Raw genomic sequence first — 19057 nt, forward strand, 5'->3', positions numbered from 1 at the left:
CCAGTAGGTAATAATAAATTATCTAGGACTTACTTTACAAGCTCTTTGTGGACCAATTCCTTCCCCTTACTCTCGATCAACCCACTCTTCTCCCAGATTTTACCGAACTTATGAACCACCCCATATGCATCACTCAAAGTAGTTTAGATGGTTCCCTCTTTTCCTTCAAGAAGTCTGAGTGCCTGATTCAAGGTATATCATTCACGTGTTTGGGCTGACCAGTTATTTGGCAATTGGCCCATATCTTTTATTTCTTCACTAAATTCATCAATTATAGGATATCCATTATACCTCTTTCCCTGTACTACTGTTGAGGATCCGTCAATAAATAGATTATCTCCTTCCTCAAGGGGAAATGAGGTCTCACTTTAGTCTGATACTCGATTAAATCTAGGCAGTTATGTTCTATATCCTCTCCATAGGAAGGCAGCTGGATTCACGCATGATTTTGTGGTTAACACTAAATCATCCTTTTAGATCAGTATTGCCTCATGTTTCAAAATCCTAGAATCAGTCAGCCAGCACCCAGCTCTCTGAGTCAAGATCGTCTTAACCTGGTGTGGAGTAGTAACTATCAGAAGACCCCCAAAGGTTGATTTCTTGCTTTCTTCTACCAGAATAGCAGTTGCTGCTACAGCTTGAACACATTCAGGCCATCCTCTGGAAACTGGGTGCAGCAGTTTAGACAAATAAGTCACTGGTTGCTGCTTATCCCCCCACTCCTGGGTCAATACTCCCAGTGCTGCTTCCCGATCCACAGTAGGGAATAGATAAAAAGGCTTATTTAATGCGGGAAGAGCTAAGACTGGTGCTGTGATTAAGCACTGCTTCAATTTTTCTATTAACTCGTTTTCCTCTTTGGTCTATTCAAGTATATTAGGCTCCTCCTCTAATAATGTAAGATGAAACCCTTATGTTTTCTATATGCTTCTATCCATAATCAACAATATCCCATTAACCCCCAAAACTTTCTTAGTTCTCTTTTAGTGTTGGGTCGGGTAGCTCAACAATTCCATGAATCCTCTCTGGGTTTATTCTTCATTTTCCCACAGTCACTAACTGCCCTAAATACTTCTCTTTCCACATATTGTATTTTATTTTTTGATACTCTCAAGCCCTCTTTTCCCAGAAAGTTTAATAGCTCGTTAGTGGCTTCCTTCACAACTGTTTTATCCTGTCCTGACAATAAATCATCCACATATTGTAGCGGTAACACCCCCTCCAGAGGTTGGAATTGCTTCAAAATCTGCTCTAGAACTTGCCCAAATAAATTCAGTGACTGTAAACCCCTGAGGTAAAACTGTCCATCTGTATTCTTGCTTCCGTCCCATTTTAGGGTCTTTCCACTTGAAGGCGAATATATCTTTGCTCTCAGTGTCTGAGAGCACCCCGATAATAACACTGTTATTCCAGTCTAACAATTTGCTATTTGAATGCCCGATTTCATCATCAAATCCCTTCCAAACAAGTTAGTCCCTGCCTCGGGTGCATACAATAGTTGCCCAGTGAGCATTTCATCCCCTAGTCTCAACTTGGTGTCCCCAAAAAGTAGCACTGTTATCCCAGCCCCTTCTACCCCCATCACTTTTAGGGTTTCATTAGTTATTTTAAGCCCTGATACTTCATGGACGAGCAATGACCTAGCTGCCCCAGTGTATTGTGTTTACACGGCAAGGTTCAGGTAGTCGAGGGGCTGCAGTGGTGGTCTCTGTGAGAAGAATCCAGCAGCTGCCCCATGTTAGGTAAGGGCCAGTTTCAGCTGGCTCCAGAGGGACCCACCACTGCCCAGAGACGAGCCATGAGCAATGCTGCTTGTGCCTCTGTGAGAGCACACCCAAGAAAGGAAAAAAAAAAAAAACACAAAGATAACAGGCTGCACAGCAGCAGCTGGGAGAGTGAGGAGTGAGAAACAGCCCTGCATACACCAAGGTCAGTGAAGAAGAAGGGGGAGGAGATGTTCCAGACGCCAGAGTTGAAGTTCCCCTGCGGCCTGTGGAGAGGCCTACCGTGGAACAGGCTGGCCCCTTGCACCCATGGGTCCCCTCCCATGGGCACCACAGCAGAACAGACCTCCATGCTGCAGCCCATAGAAACAATGAGTATAAAATACAAAATATGTAATGCAGTAAGCTGAAGGGATTGCTGAAATTGTTAAATTGTTATATTGGCCTTGCGCGATAAGACTCAGCTCTAGCCACAAAATCAAGGCTAAAGAAGGAACACGGTGCCCCAAGTAGAACTCAAACAATTGAATTAGCTGAGTTTGAAAAAAAGCAAAACTGCTGAAGTGGTAAACAATGACAGACCATGCACACAACGGAAAAGAGAAAAATACAAGGTGAAGAAGACTACAAGCCTTCATCAGAAAGACCCCAAAGTGCAACCACCAGAGGGTAATGCACATGTGAAAGTACGAGGGACAATATGATAATTAGTTCTGAGAAACCACTAACATAAATCCTGCCCTTTCTTGGAAAATCACATTAATATGTATGTCACCATACCATAAATAAGTACTCATTGTCTTGCTTAGGTGTATGTGTTTGGTGGAATTATCCGCCACGTACCCAGCACTGTTAAAGAATACCTGCTTTCTAATTCTTCAAAACAAGTCTTGAAAAGTTACATTGCTTTTTGTGTTTCAGCAGGTGATCTGGGGGACAGCTTGCCACCCATGAGGGCCTCAAGCTAAAGCAGCGTGCCCCCAATAGCTGGACCCTGCGACACTGACCCACACCTGGAGCAGCTCTTGAAGAGCCGCCATCCATGGAAAAGCCCACACAGGAGCAGCCCATGAAGGACAGCACCCCACAGGAACGACCCCAGGCTGGAGCAGGGGAGAGAGTGACGGTGAAGGAGCAGACGAAACAAAGGTTCTTTCCTATTCTTGCATAGCTGCCTGCCTAATCATTTCCCTCTTTTCTCCAGTGAATAACATACTCAAGATTGACATTTCCGCCCCAGGATTATAAATTAGGCGCTAGAAACTGATCTAACTGTTCTGCTAGTCTTGTAGGGACCTCAGTTAAAGACTTAATTTCCTTCTTAAAACTCCTAACCTCTCTGCTTGGGCGAGGGGGCGGGGGGGGGGACACAGAGAGGTAACATAACCTATTTGTCCTTGTTCCACTGTGAACTCCCTAAGAGAATACATAGGAGCATTAGTACTGTTAGTATCAGGGAAGGGGAAATTCTCAGTATCTCTCCTACATTGTTCTAATTCTTGCCAGAGCCTAGAGTGCACTCCTTCTCTAGAGACAGTGTTAATTGCAGTCAACTTTTTCAACAAAAATTGACTTAACCCTGCACGCAGCAAGCAGCATAACTCGACTCTTCCTCCAAAAAAGGAGTCTTACTGTTCTCATGTAAATTTAAAGACCGAATTTTCATCAGACCCGTATTTTGGCCAAAATATTGCTGTTCCTTCAATTGGTTCCTTTGTCCAGATTAATACACAGTATTTAATCATTTTCTTTTTATCATTTCCTCTAATTTTGGGATTTGTTGTCGACGGAGGGAAGACACAAACGCTCAATATGAGTGTTAGGTATGCTTCAGCTTTAATGGATAGCTCAATTGTCTTTTATCGTATACAGGATAATTAGCTCATACATATTGCAAAAGCCAAGCTCCTTATTGGTAAGCGTCATCTACTGCCCTATCTGTTAGTTCCGCATTCTTCTATCCGCTAGTTCCCCTTTCTAATCCAACTATAACTCCCAGGGCAGTATGCCCTCTACTATCATTGTTTCTAATTGCCTGGGATTTCTCACAAGAGTTCCCAGACAAGCCTTGCGTACGTGCCTTTGCTCTTGTTTTTCTAGACCAGCTGGGTGCGGTAATCCGCCATTTCCTTATCTTGCAGCTGCATGATATCAATGTGATTACGCGCAGCGAGCCAGTCCTCAACAATTCCCCCGTTTTTATTTTGAACCAAAAGCTTTCTATAGATTTTTCTATCAATCACCGCACACACTGCAATAAGCAAGGTACAATAAGCAACAGGGTCAAAAATCTCATGCAGAACTACGATTGTAAAGTAGTGTGCCTACTAGAATCTACATCAGTCAACAAGCCACTAAGCGCTAGGAATGTTGCTTCGCAGCGATACTGCTTCTTACTCGCACAGCACAATCACACAATCACACAATCACGCAGAGAGGCCTCTTGCACTTCTCATTCATACCACAAGACAATATCACTTAAAATAATTTGTGTGCAGCTTCAGGAGGTCCTTGTCTGCTCCCGTGGTGAGCGGCTGAGAGTGGAGACCCCTCCGAGGAAAAAATGCTCGGGGTGCACCTAGGGGCGTCCGTTCCACAGTCGATCCCACAGCCGAGCAGAGCGGCTCCTGGCGCAAGGAAGGATGCTATTATAGTTTGTATAATGACAGCAAAGAGATGCATTGCAATAAGGAGCACGTGTGGCATTGACCCTTTTTTTTTTTTTTTTTTTTTTTTTTTTTTTTTTTTTTTTTTCGAGCAATTACACCTTACACATGCTATTACTGTTGCTAGAAAAACCCTACTAGTTAACTGCTCGAGCCTTTTTATTAGGCAACTAAATACTACTCGCGCCACTACTATAATTAGGACAATTATTAGCAGTAAGCGTAGCCCTTCTTTTATCAGACCCAATATCCAACCCCCCATGTTCCCAAACCAATTTGCAAACAGTCTATCAAGCCAATTATCTTGGACCACTATCTTCTTGGTGTGGTCTCTCAGCCATTTCAGTTGCTCGTGGATTGACTCGCCATGGTCCGAGAGATTAAAACAGCACATTCCTTCGAGCTCTTCACACCCGTGGCCCTGTGCCAGCAGTAGAAAATCAATCGCCGCTCTGTTCTGTAACACAGCGTGTCGCAAGCTGTCCAGGTCCTGGGCCATTCCTGTGAGTATCTGCGTAGTCACATTTAATGTTTTCACCACTGTACTTCAAATCTACATTTTACAAAGTGACCAGCAAGTGTGCCACATTAACTGACCAACCTCTGAGATTTTACCTTTCATACCAGTGTCTTCTTGGGCTCTTTTAATTAAACACGTTTCTCATTCAAGTGAATTGAAATGCTTCAGTTGGTTTTATTCTCAGGAGCCTCATAAAAAACAAAGATATTGCACCCTCTTTGTTCAGTTATTCAATGTTTGTCTCTTTCACAGCAAATAATTACTTCATTGAAGTTAAAACTTCCAAACATAACTTACTAATAGTCTCCAATTTCAGCTCAGATCACTCGTTGAAAATACTCTGCTAAATACAGATAACTTACAATAACTTTAACAGTTAATTGTCCATAACAAACACCATGGTTTTTCTCCAGACCAATGTTCAAATTTTAAGAGCACCCTTTAATATTTCTTTGTACAGGTGAAAAACAGTCTTCAATTTTCTAGTCTTGTTTTAAATATAAAAGTTGGAAGGGACATTCAAGTTTCAAGTCTCCACACTGAACTTAAAAAAAAAAAAATCATGTGGAGGTAAACAAATCAAGTTGTATACTCCAGGAGGTAGAGGCCTTCAATTTGTGTTCATATATACATATGCACAGAATTCAGTGTTCCAACAGAAAAAGAATTAGCCAAAAAGCAATAAAAGTTATTTACTACTGTGACATTTCAAGACTTCCACAGCTTTGCCTAAAGACACAAACACAATTAACATAATTCCCTATGTGCTTTTTTTTTTTTTTTTTTTTTTTTTTTTTTTTTTTTTCTTTCCTTATTTTTTCTCTCAACTGTCCAGTGCAGGAAAAAATTCTCACAAAATTTCACAGACCTAAAATGTGCAAGCTAGTTTCTCTCTCTCCCTTTTTTTTTTTTTTTTTTTTTTTTTTTTTTTTTACAGCCCAACAAGCTAGTTTCCCTAGACTAGCCATAGCATGAGCCACAGCCACTCCAGGCACAAGTGCCGCTGAAAAGAACCTTTCAGCAGGACCCCAGAGTTCGACCTGGTCATCGCAGTCACTCCCCAAAGTTTTTGAGACTGCGTCTCGTCCGTCGTTTCCATTGTTGAGTAATGTTTCGCAATTCTTGACTGTGTAGGTCAGGGGCAAACAAGGTCAGGCGTCCTAGATAACATGGCCCACCATGCGAGTTGGCCGGGATTCCCTGCCAGGCTCGATCCACGCAAATCAGGAATATACCGGGTGGTAGGGCCTTGGCGGTGTGCCTTGGCCAGTCACCCCCGCCATCCTGATTCCATGCCCCCATGGTAGCGTTGGTGGTGTCGTTGTGTCCGCAGTAGCCGCCATTGGCCTCGAAGCCCTTTGTGTGTGAGGTCACATTGGTCCATTGAGTCATGTTTTGTTTTCCTTTATTCCACATAAAGCACGTCTGTGTCCAGTTATTACTGGTGTTCCCTACCGCCACTGATCCCAACAAATCCAGTTCTTGGGGATCCCATGGCAAGCTCGTGTTCAGAGCCACTAGCGCCGCCACAACGGCGTCGGAGAGGTTGGACGAAAGATCGAACAAATCAGTACTTGCGGAATATGGTGCTAACAGTTGTTTCAGCTCCTCCTTGTTCCCTATTGGGACCCCGAACAAACAGGTGCGGAAGGGATCAGTCGCTTTGGCAAGAGACAGGCAGAATTGAGCCAATCGAGTTCCCTTCGGTATATGTAGCGGAGGGAACATGGCTGATACCATAATTTGTATCTCCCCAGTAAAGTCCTTATCAATAAGTCCTGTTAACACTAAAGCCCCATTTAATGTCGCCGATGACCTTCCAATCAGAAGTGCTCCAACAGGCTCATTATTAATTTTTACAGGTCCCATAACGCCTGTTTTCACCCCAACAGGCTTATTGTCCATCAAAGTCACATTTACTGCGGTTGCCAAGTCCAATCCCCAGGCTCCCTCTGGTGGCTGGTTGGAGGTGAAAGGATTCGTCTCGGTTGGAGTCTCCGCAGCTGCCGCCGCTGTTGAGGGAAAAGCCGCTTTTTGTGTCATCGCGGGGCGGCGGTTCCCGCTGGTCTTCCCGTTTCCCTGGGTCTTCCGCCGGCAAGCGGTTTCATTATGCGTATTAGATCGGCAAGAGGGACACCACACATTAGCCGTCCCACATTGCCTCTTCATATGACCCGCGATGTCACACCGATAGCAGCGTAGTGCAGGTCTTCTCGACGAGTGAGGTCCTTTTCCACTTTGCAGGGGGGGCAAGGGCGGCGAATACCTGCGACTGACTAGCCTGCAGTCCCTGAGTAATACTTTCCCCTACCTTTCGAATAGCGTCAACCAATAGCGCCTGCGAGCCTATCGGTATCCGCGACAATCGATCAAGAGCCTCTTCTATAGTCCAGGTACTGGGCAGCGTATTTAGAACATTTCGAGAGGTTTGATTACAATTTTGAAGGGCGCATTGTTTAAGAATAGGGCCTTTGAGATATTCGGGTAACCCAGCTACCTGTATAGCTGCGGCAACCCTATCAATAAATGTTCCAAACGCTTCGTCTCGCCCTTGCTTGATGGACATATAGGAGGGCATTCCTCCAGGCTCCCTAATTTGGTCCAGTGCTCTCCTAGCTAGCGTCATGGTCGCTTTTGCCTTATCCGGCCCCATTAGGGCCTGGGCCTCCAAGCGATTGTATGCACCGACCCCCAAAAGCTCCTCCAGCGTGACCCCGTATAATGGATCTCCGGGCTGACGCTGCACCGCAACTGCCTCCTGACAAGCTGAATGCCAATGGGCATTAAACAGCAGGATCTGATGCTGCGTCAGTATTAGTTTCATGATATTACGAATGTCGCCGGGGAGCAACACGTTAGTGGACCACAGATAGTCTAACATCTGTTTCGTTGGCTCCCCACGTATTCCTGACTCATTTACCGTGGCACGCAATTGGGTCAGTATTTTCCAGTCCAGATTTGTCATAGTAACAGTTATCTGGCCCTGGGCGTCTGGTGGAGAATACACCACGGGGAAGGCGCCTACAAGCTCTGTCGCTGCCCCCACATCACCTTCACGTAACGCCTCCCCTGCTATTTTCGCCCAGAGTCCTGCTCTCTCCGACCCCCCTGATTCGAGTCGCATATCTTTCAAAAATGGATTCTTATTTCTCCCCTCGCCTGCCGCCTCTCCCTCGGGAGTTTCCAGGGGTAGAGGAGGTGCACTGGGTCGTGCCCCCTCTCCCCATCCCCCGGGTGCCTTCATGGTGAATTGTTGGACCGACGGAGGGAGGGGGTACGGATTGGCCTCTTCATCCGCCCTCAACGTTTTGCCCAGCCGCTCTGTTGCAGCGGCTGCTACTTTCTGTTCTACCCGATGTATTGTTAAAGCATTCGTAACAGCCCGCCACGGTTTTGCCAGCTTCTTAGCCGTCTTATTCTCACTAATCATTTCCTCAAACAATATATCACCAAACTTACGCCACTCATCCTCCTCAAACAATGTGTCAGGGTTAATAAAGCAGCCCTTCGCCACCCCATAGGCCACTAACCCCTGTAATTCTTTATGACAATCTATATCTGGCGTCTTACGCTTTTCTAAAAAGCACTTAAGTAAATTAATTGCCGCTTGTTTCTCCATGCTTACTCACGGTGCCGTTGCCCCCGTGCAAAGCGTGTCTTACGCTTTTCTAAAAAGCACTTAAGTAAATCTATTGCCGCTTGTTTCTCCATGCTTACTCACGGTGCCGTTGCCCCCGTACAAAGCTTCCGTTCGCGGCGTTCCGGCGGGACCCGCTATGGGTTCGTCCCGGGCGCTCTTCCCGAGTCGCCTTCTGCTCGCCCCAATCTTATGTTCCGCGGATTCCGGGTTACGTAGTCAGAACCGGCTTTCCCCTTGTACTCCGTCGCCTAATACCGGCTTACTCGTTTAGGGTCCTCGTCCAGCAAGGGTCCCTGTTCGGGCGCCATCTGTTGTCGACGGAGGGAAGACACAAACGCTCAATATGAGTGTTAGGTATGCTTCAGCTTTAATGGATAGCTCAATTGTCTTTTATCGTATACAGGATAATTAGCTCATACATATTGCAAAAGCCAAGCTCCTTATTGGTAAGCGTCATCTACTGCCCTATCTGTTAGTTCCGCATTCTTCTATCCGCTAGTTCCCCTTTCTAATCCAACTATAACTCCCAGGGCAGTATGCCCTCTACTATCATTGTTTCTAATTGCCTGGGATTTCTCACAAGAGTTCCCAGACAAGCCTTGCGTACGTGCCTTTGCTCTTGTTTTTCTAGACCAGCTGGGTGCGGTAATCCGCCATTTCCTTATCTTGCAGCTGCATGATATCAATGTGATTACGCGCAGCGAGCCAGTCCTCAACAGGGATTATTTTTCCAATTTCTTATCATTCTTCCTCAAGGACTGTTGGTAGGCACTGCCCTAGTGCTCTGGAACCTGCTCCCTGTCCTCTGAAACCCTTATTTCCCATTTTTCCTAGCCCTTGTCAATGTGCTGCTCCTAACGTTCCAGTTCTAGAAAATGGGGGTGTACTGCCGAGCACTTTACCGTGCACAGGGTATGATACACTTATGGGTTTACCAAATTACCTGGTGTACTGCCAAGCACTTTGCCATGCAAGGGAGTACTGTACACCAGATTTCCCCAAGACTCTTCCTTTCGCACTTTTACCTTTCGCTTCGTTCATCTTTGGCCATGCCCCTTGCGGAGCTACAGAACTACAGATCGGGACTTCACAATTGCTTTGTACAAAAGTACATCTCAATCACACTTCACACAGGAGTCTTACCCAACCCCCAAGGCAATAATTACTATTTCTTTCTTTGGTCTGTGCACAGAGTTACTGGATCACTTCTCAAAACTGGAGAATTTGCCCAGTAACTACCTTCCTTTCTTTCCTAATTTTTCACCGATCCTGCCTTCTCAACCAGTCTCGGTTCCTCCGACGAGCTAATCCCAGAGAATCCTGGACAAGCCCCTTATTTATGAGAAACAATCTGCAGCCAATAACACAGGCTCAAGCGAGGATCTCAGTGACGTAGCATTTTTATTTGTGATTGCAATGATGGGCATCCTGCAAGCAGGAGCACACAGCAAAAGTGTGTCATAACCTTATGTTCCCTATTACCCAATGCTTGATTCCTCCCGTTTCCTCATTGGCTGAGTACTACAGGTTCACAAACTACTCAGTGCTTATTATTATACCATATATTTACAATTTTATTTGACCAACCGTTAAATTTTCCTTTTCCCTTTTTTTTCTTCTTCTCTCGTGACTTGAGGGCCTGTGATTTTCTGTTTTTACTGATTTCACACTGCTCGTCTTGTTTTTCTTAGCTATCCTACTAATTTTGGGGCAGTGGGACCTTTCACTGTTCCCTTATCTACTTAACAGACTCCCCACTGTTATGCCTGCACAATCACTTTTGAATGTACAAGGTTAGTGGAATTTTCCACTGCAAAAACACAACTTTAATTCTTACACGAGACAAACATCTGTGGCACGAAGATCAAGGATGACTTCTCAGAGGTAAGCAGCTCTCCCTTTGTCCCCCCATCCTCTGAGGAACCCTCCTTACGCTCGTTGCACATTCTTGAGGCCCACAACACTCATTTTCTCCTCTACTTAGCATTCCTAGTCCCTCCTTTACTCGCCCTCCCCCCCGCCCGGCCCCTTACTAAGGATGGGTGTGCTCTACTCAGGTCCCTCCTGAGATCCTGCAGGTCTTTTAAATCTGCACAGCATCCTTTCTGGTTTGTACAATGCCACTATTTGTTCTGTGCCCCTCTGAGGACACCTGTTGCCTTCTCAGATCCTGATTTTTTTTTGGGGTTTTGTTTTGTTTTTTAACTGTGTGCCAGAGGGCATGCAGCCAGGATGGCTGCCTTTTCTGTCCTATTAAACTGGGGAGAAGTTGGGATTGAGTATTAGTGTTAAGACTAAATGCTAGAATCAATCTCCATATTAATTTAAACTCTCCTGTACTGCAAAGCATGCATAGTTGAGACGGGGAAGATGCTAATTAGACGGGGAAGATGCTAAAACTTATCTGAATTAATATTTAAATACATATATGGTAAAATATGCTGATTATCAGGGAATGTAGATGGGAACCTTATGAGACGCAGATGTAAAAAGGAAGATATTGCTCAAGGCCAACAGTAAGGGAAGGATGAACAACTTGTTGGCAGAAAACAAGGCAAAGATAAGCAAAAAACTCCTAAATACTGTCCAACAGAACGTCAAAGTCCAGGAAGGTAAAAGGTTTAACCTCCTCTTCCTCGTTGCCTGAAAGACCCCAGCCCACAACCACCAGGCTACATTGCGCAGGTGCAACTGGGAGGAGCTAAGGGCGGGGAGTATGGAAATGAGTACTTGGAAGAGGTCTGCCTTTTTGGGGAAAAAATGAATATGTATTAGATCTCATGTAATATGTAACAGTACTATCTATAAAACTGCGAGAAACTACCGAGAAGGTTGCTTACTTTTTGAGGGAAGCTATTCCCAGTGCACCCAGTGCACTGTAATAAGGTATACCTACTTTACCAACCCTATGGTTGTGGAGTCATTTCCGTGCGTCATAGTTATGTATGCAATGATCGTCTTCTCCTTGTCTTTGGTTTACCAGGGTAGAAGCAGCTGCCACTAGGACCCCTGTGGGGTTTGTTGCTGAGTGAAGGTGACACACCGGGTAAAATGAGAAAAGCTGCAGCTGATGTGCTGCAATTACAGGTTTGTCCCGCTTCAGCTTTAAGAAATAGACAAATGCTTGTAGGGCTTTCCAGTACGCTAGATGTGGTTGTGACTTGTGAGGAAATTTCTTTCTACCTGTCCATCTATCTATCTGTCTGTCTATCTATTTATTATGTCCAAAGAGTTTTGCTTGAACGGAGTGCAATAAAAGAGGGCTAATGCCTGTACTGAACAGCAAGAGAAAGCATAAAACACCGTATAAATGCAGGCTGGGGCAAAGTTGAATGGGAATTGAGTGGTTGGGGTTCTTTCCAACAGAACTGGGTATGCAGACAGATAGCTATTCCTACCGAAGATCGCATCAATTACAAAAGGTAGTAGTAACCTTGCAGTTTCTACGTTCTGTAGCATCTGTAGCAAAATAAACTGGCAGATGAATAAATGAACAGGTACAAATACATGTGACTCTATAGCTGAGATTAAATAACGTGCAGTTTCTTCTGTGTTTTATCTTCCAAAGCATGTTGTTGACGAGCGCCTGAGCTTTTTGCTCGTGTTACCGAGGCAAGGAATGGCTGCGCTTCTTCCCCCCCATCCCTGTCTTTTTTTCTTTTTTTTTTTCCTCCTCTTCTCCCTCGATGACAGGGACTTGAAATGTTTTTCTCGGATGTCCATGTGAAAATTTAAAAAATGCTAATGGTGAACACTGACAGAATTGGGTGACTTTTTCAAGGTAGAGGGTAAAGAACATAGAAATTTCTAATACGTTAATGTTACTCTGTTAACAAAACTGACATACTAGCCGTTTGCTGTTCCTAGCTTTTTTGGTTTGGTTTTCCTTTCAATAGTCTCCCCAAAGGCTTCTGCGGGTACAATGTGTATATTTTCTGTTCTTCCAGAACTCATTTGGCAGGAAAGACAACCGTGAAATCTGAGGGCTGTGGACAACCATCTACCAGATGGTTGTTGCAGATGCCTTCGGTCATGTTATTTGTCCCTTTAGCTCGCTGTTTCCATTATCTTGAGTTGAATTTTGTGTAGCGCTATGTTTGCAGTGTTAACATTGCTGACGAGGTGTTTTAGATTAAAAGCGATCTTAACTGTAGTAGTGAATTCACAGAGTGTGGCTTTGTGTAATGACTCCTATGATCAAAGCTTTTTTTTTTTTCTCCTTTGTCACAGACAGGAGAAAAGCTCTTTCCAGCAAGATGGAGAAGGAATTAATTATACCTCTGCCTCATTCCGTGAGACCGGAAGACACTGAGTAACTTAACTGTAAACTGCGATTCTCAGAAGACATACTAAGAGTCTCAGGTTCCTTCTCTGCCTGCCCCCCAAGGCCTTAGGGATGAGAAATCTTAGGCTTTATGTTTCTCCCTATGAAATACTGTCGCATTAAGGGGCATAGCTGACTGTTACGGGTCTGGTCAGATTCGGGGTACTGAACTATTACGGTCACGGATTTACCAGTAACGTAACACGCCCTTGCTCTAGTCACGTTCAATGAGAACTGTCACGGCTAGGAACAATGCAATGAACAGCAATTTATTACAGCAACAGGGACACAGGTTCTCTGGATTGCCAGAGATAAATTCACTGTTGGCAAAAGCAAGCGAGCACGCATGAAATACACAGGTACTCATCCTGGCTGTTAACGCGTTAAAAGGCACAAAGACTCTAGAGATTTCTAAGTTTCCAAGGAGACACCTGGTACAACCAAGTGTTCAAATATTACCCCACGGCGTCCCAGTGTGGGGGGAAGAGAGGCTCAGCCCATCGACTGATCCCAGAAGTCAGAAAGGTGTCCTTTTGTGATGGTTTCTTCCCTAACATCCCCATTCACTTAAGACAGTTTACATTTATTTTCCCTCCTTTAGGTGGGGCTTGAGTGACTCTAGTCAGGCATACCTTGGTTATGATTGGTGAAAAGTTTTTCTTGCTTTCGTTTAAAGGTACAGGGGTCTGAGAAACTCGGAGCATGCCCTCAGTGAGGGGTGGTCGCACCTTGGAGGCGGGGAGCTTTTGGGATGGAGGTGTGTTTTGGTATTATGATGACACTAGAATGAGCAAAAGTTCCCTAGAGTGCAGTGTTTTGTTTAAAAACATGACAGGTCGTTGGCTCAGGGTAGCAAACGTGCAGCTTATCGGTCTCAGTGTGCACAAGAGCATCGGGTCCCCATCTGGTCACAGAGCCTATCCGTGGTGTTTCCACTCTGCTTTACGCTCCGTCCCATTCCTTAGAGTCAGCACACCGAGTTCCCCTAGTGCAATAGCACGTAAAGTTGGAGGCCTAGGGAACGCTTAGGTAGCGCAGCTGCCCTCCACCCTGAAAGCTTCTTCAATGCTGTACGCTTTCTTTAAAAGGTGAATATGAGTTTAATTTGCCTAGATGCTTCAGGCAATTACTCCGCAACTGCCCAAAGCAGCGATAGTGAGAAGCCCACTTCCAACATCCGCTCCCCACGCAGGGACGGACGGACAGACAGACAGACGCCGCTCTTTACCTTGCCCGCCAGGGGAAGGGGAGAACAACCGGGCAGGGAGCCCCACCACAGCCCCCCTCCCGGGAGTCCTGCACAGCAGTTTAATAAAATTTGCTTTCTGGCCTGTGCCCCCTTTGGTGGTTGCCATCCCAGGAAGTGGCTGTCGCCGTCTGTGTGTGGGTGCAGGTTCCGTAGCGGGGTGGGTGTAGAGGGTGCAGGGGCCGGGGGGTGGCCCCGTGTCTGTCGGCCGCTGGATGCTGACGACCCCTCGGAGTGCGGGGCCAGCCCTGCCGGGTGGGGGGGCAGCTGCCTATCGTGGGACGGGGAGGGCAGCTCGCTGCTGTCTTTGCTCCCCGGGCCCAGGGGGACTGCTCTGTGTGGTGGGGGCTGCTTGCAGAGGCGCAAGTGGGGAGGGGGCTGGGGGTTCCCGGCAGGACCCCCAGGGCAGGGGATGGCGTTGCGGAGGCCGGGTCCCGGGAGATTGGCGGCTGGGGCAGGGAAAGCCCAGGTGGGGATGGCACGGGGTGGCAGGCACGGGTCCGTGGGTGCTGGGCTGCAGGTGGGGAAGCCTGGGGCTGGCTCCGTGGTGTCTGCAGTGTCAAGCCGCCAGGAGCACCATTCCCACAGCAAGCCGGGAGTTGTGGTCATTGGACTCTGAGCATCCCGTTGCCCACGTTGGGTTCCTTGTTATTATCTCCCTGCCTTTTTTGTCCTGATAAAAAATGTACTGTTTCAGCTTGCCGCTGCTCAGCTTCCCAGCCGTGAGCGGCACGTTGCTCAAGGCAGACACTTCCTCCCTGAGGCGGCGTGGGGTGCAAATTTCTGCTGTTTTCGTTTGTGCTTTTTCTGGGAAAATGGTCTGGGAAGCCGTCCCTGCTGCCCTCGGGACGCCACCTGCCGGTGAGAAGGGGCTACTGCATGCGGCGCGGGCCTGAGCATGCGAGGTGGCGCCTTTGGATGCCCTCTTCCGCCACCTGCTGGTGAAAATTTGGTACTGCTGGCGCCTTGGGTCCGCGCATGCGCGGAGGCGCCCCCGGCGCCCTCTGCCGCCACCTGCTGGGGAAAAGTGGATACTGCATGCGCCTCAGGGCCGCGCATGCGCGGTGGCACCCCCTGGCCGTCTCTACCGCCACCTGCTGGGGAAAAGTGGGTACTGCAAGCGCCTCGGGGCCGCGCATGCGCGGTGGCGACCCCGGGCGCCCTCTGCCGCCACCTGCTGGGGAAACTTTGGTACTGCAGGCGCCTCGGGGCCGCGCATGCGCGGTGGCGCCCCCTGGCTGTCTCTGCCGCCTCCTGCTGGGGAATAGTGGGTACTGCAAGCGCCTCGGGGCTGCGCATGCGCGGTGGCGCCTCCTGGAGGTCTCTGCCGCCACCTGCTGGGGAAACTTTGGTACTGCAGGCGCCTCGGGGCCGCGCATGCGCGGTGGCGCCCCCTGGCTGTCTCTGCCGCCTCCTGCTGGGGAAAAGTGGGTACTGCAAGCGCCTCGGGGCTGCGCATGCGCGGTGGCGCCTCCTGGAGGTCTCTGCCGCCTCCTGCTGGGCAAAAGTGGGTACTGCAAGCGCCTCGGGGCTGCGCATGCGCGGTGGCGCCTCCTGGAGGTCTCTGCCGCCACCTGCTGGGGAAAATTGGGTACTGCATGCGCTTCGGGGCCGCGCATGCGCGGTGGCGCCCCCTGGCTGTCTCTGCCGCCTCCTGCTGGGGAAAATTGGGTACTGCAGGAGCCTCGGGGCCGTGGGTGATGTTACTACCTCATTTACTACAACATCTTTTCCTGCGAGTGATGTTACTACATTGATTTTGGTTTTGGGGTGCAATCTGTTATGCTGCTAGATTTTTCTTCCTGTGTAGAAGAAAGATTGAGCTAATTCCAGTTAGCTTCAGTAACTTGCTTTCTCATATTGTCATTTCAATATTCAAAGCTGAAGCAAAAGCATTGGTATAGTTGCTTCCAGAGAGACGCCAGTTCTCCGGTCTGCACTCTGCATGCTCTTCAGATAAGCTAGAAAAAAATAAAGGAAAAGAAAAACAGCTGCTGCTCCTCCTGCTCTCTTTCTGCTTTCTACTTTCTTGTGCTTTGCCCCTCCCCTTTCCAGGTGATTGGCTTTGGGTTCCAGGCAGCGCCTAATGGTAATTGAGTCACAGGCATCCCATCAGAGAGCTCATTCTGCCTGGGCTGTGCTTTGGCGTAAGTGCATTGTTTTTGCTTCAGTCAGTTGCAGGGGTCTTTAGGTGGGTCAGAGTATACGGACTGATGCGTTTCCAAGTAGAGATCGGTACGTCCTTCTTTTTGAGGTAACAACTAGTAGGATCCTTGCTGATCCTGGCTGGAATAATAATAATGCACAACACAGAAATCATATGAGAGATTTGGGGTCAGAATGAGAAAGTACTTGTGGATGAATCCCAAGGACCTGGTATCCCAAGATCTCTTGAAAGTTCATTTTGTGATTAAAGCCCGGCAAGATACACAGAAAAAGCTCCAGAAGGTGGGGGGATGTAGTGAACAGTCACTGTGGGGGGCCCTCCTGCGGGAGGCCCTGGAGGTGTATATTGGGAGGGGAGATGAGAAGGAAAAGCAGAGAGCGAAACTAATGGTATTGACAGCGTAGCAGGTAGTGGGGCAGAGGGTTGGAGGAAGAGGAAGAAAATCGTCAGGGGGAGTCAGGGCCAGGATGGAAAGGAGAGGAAGAGAGATGAAGGAATGGTAGGCAAGGAAAGACAGGCTTTGAAGTGTGGCCAGGCTGGACATTTCAAATAGGAATATCCGGAGTGGAAGAAGGAGGAGAGAAGGAAAATGGGAAAGTACAGGCTGGAGAAAGATAGAAGTGTTAAAAAGGGTTATTGAAGGTGTTAAAGGTGGGGTATGCAGTGTTTGACAGAGCTGTTTGAAGTTGAATGAGTAGGGAAAGAGGATGAAGGCATTATCTAAGTAACAGTCTAGAAGTTTTGGTATATTTGCTGTGGTGTTTGGTCAGTTTCCCAAGTATTGGGGAGGAGGGGGGTGGGGTGGGGCAGCCTGCTCCCCCCTCCCCCCTCCCCCCCCGAACCTTGGTATGTGAACCCAATACACTGGGGCAGCGAGATCATTACTGGCTTGTAAAGCATCAGGGATTAAATTAACTAATGAAACCCTAAAAGTGATGGGGGTAGAAGGGGCTGGGATAACAGCCCCACTTTTGGGGGATACCTGGCTGAGAGTAGGGGATAAAATGATCACTGGGCAATTACTGTATGTACCAAAGGCAGGGACTAACTTGTTGGGAAGGGATTTGATGATGAAATCGGGCATTCAAATAGCAATTTGTTAGACTGGAATAACAGTGTTATTAATGGAGTGCTCTCAGGCCCTGAGAGCAAAGATCTATTCACCTCTGACTGGAAAGACCCTGAAATGGGGGCGGAAGCAACAATACATATGGACAGTTTTACCTCAGGGTTTACAGGGCCACCAGTTTATTTGGGCAAGTTCTAGAACAGATTTTGGAGCAATTACAACCTCCCGAGGAGGTATTACTGCTACAAATATGTAGATGATCTTTTATTGTCAGGACAGGAGCAAACAGTTGTGAAGGAAGCTACTGACAAGCTATTCGACTTTCTGGGAAAGCAGGGCTCGGGAGTATTGAAAAATAAATGACAATATGTAGAAGGAGAAGTCAGGTATTTAAGGCATCTAATGTCTGAGAGAAAACAACGAATAAATCCAGAGAGGATTCAGGGAATTGTTGAAAACTAAGAAAGAATTTAAAAGTTTTAAGAGAGAGATTTTTTTTTTTTTTTTTAAGGAATCAGGCGCCACGAAGTCTGAGGGAAAATGGATACTCCCTGATGGGAGAGAAATGCTGAATAAAGCACCAATGAGGCAAATATTAACTGTTTTACATCAAGAGAGTCATTGGGAGGTGCAAGCAATGTGTGATGTTGTGCTAAGAAAGTATGTCTGTGTAGGAATATACACTGTAGCGAAGCAAATATGCAGAGGATGTACCGTATGTCAAAAGGTAAATAAAAAGGTCACCCGTAACCCATCTAGAGGGGGACGGGAGCCAGGGATTTGACCTTTCCAAAGTATACAGGTAGACTTTACCGAGTTACCTAAAGTAGGGAGACTTAAGTACTTGTTTGTCCTAGTTGACCTAGCTGACTGGATGGGTGTAAGCTTTCCCCTCGGTATTTGCCACTACGAACACGGTGGCTAAGGTATCACCGGAGCAAATAGTCCCTAGATATGGGATAGTTGAAAACATTGATTCAGATCACGGAAGTCATCTCGCTTCACAAGTACTGCAAGGGTTAATGCAGGCCTTAGAGATTGAATGGAATTTTCACACCCCCTGGCACCCCTCCTGTTCTGGGAAGGTAGAGCGAATGAACCAGATGTTAAAGAAGCAATTAACTAAATTAGTTTTAGAAACCCAACTTCCTTGGGTAGAATGATTACCTTTAGCACTCCTCCAGGTTCAAACAGCACCAAGAAAGGATATGGGAATTTCACCGTATGAGATGCTGTTCGGATTCCCCTATCTGGGCAGAAGGGATGAGATACCACAATTTGAAACAAAAAAGAAGTTTCCTAAGAACTGTATTCTGGGGTTGTCCTCTTCTTTGTCATCTCTCAGGACCCGTGGGTTGTTGGCTCAAACCCCACCTTTGGAATTCCCCGTTCTCCACCATCAACCAGGAAATTGGGTCCTGATTCGGACCTGGAAAGAATCAAAACTCCGGCCTGAATGGGAAGGACTATTCCAAGTACTACTAACCACTGAAACAGCCGTAAGAACTGCAGAAAAAGGCTGGACTCACTATACTCGAGTGAAGGCATCCGTCAACCCTAGTACCTGGGAAGCTGTTCCTACAGAAGACTTGTTGGAAGTTGAAATCGAAGAGAAAAATCTCGTAGCCGACTCTGAGCAGGATAAAAGCTTACAGTTGTAAACTAACCTTTTATTTTCACAGGTAACTAATGAGTGTGACT

General features: G+C 47.0%; 1 long non-coding RNA gene across 7 annotated transcripts in view; it reads left to right on the plus strand.

Annotated features, from left to right (window-relative positions):
- LOC106048749 (uncharacterized) overlaps positions 1-14209 on the plus strand; it is a 35571-nt gene extending 21362 nt beyond the window's left edge. For 5 of the 7 annotated variants that reach the window (XR_010828865.1, XR_010828862.1, XR_010828863.1 and 2 more), the window contains 3 exons: positions 2646-2873; positions 11534-11637; positions 12781-14209. This is a non-coding gene — a long non-coding RNA (uncharacterized lncRNA). The remainder of the gene's footprint in view (positions 1-2645; positions 2874-11533; positions 11638-12780) is intronic. The other 2 variants (XR_010828864.1, XR_010828861.1) reach the window with 1 other exon arrangement.
- Positions 14210-19057: the final 4848 nt, after the last annotated feature.

This window comes from Anser cygnoides, chromosome 2 (genome assembly GCF_040182565.1).
Source record: "Anser cygnoides isolate HZ-2024a breed goose chromosome 2, Taihu_goose_T2T_genome, whole genome shotgun sequence".
NCBI lineage: Eukaryota > Metazoa > Chordata > Aves > Anseriformes > Anatidae > Anser > Anser cygnoides.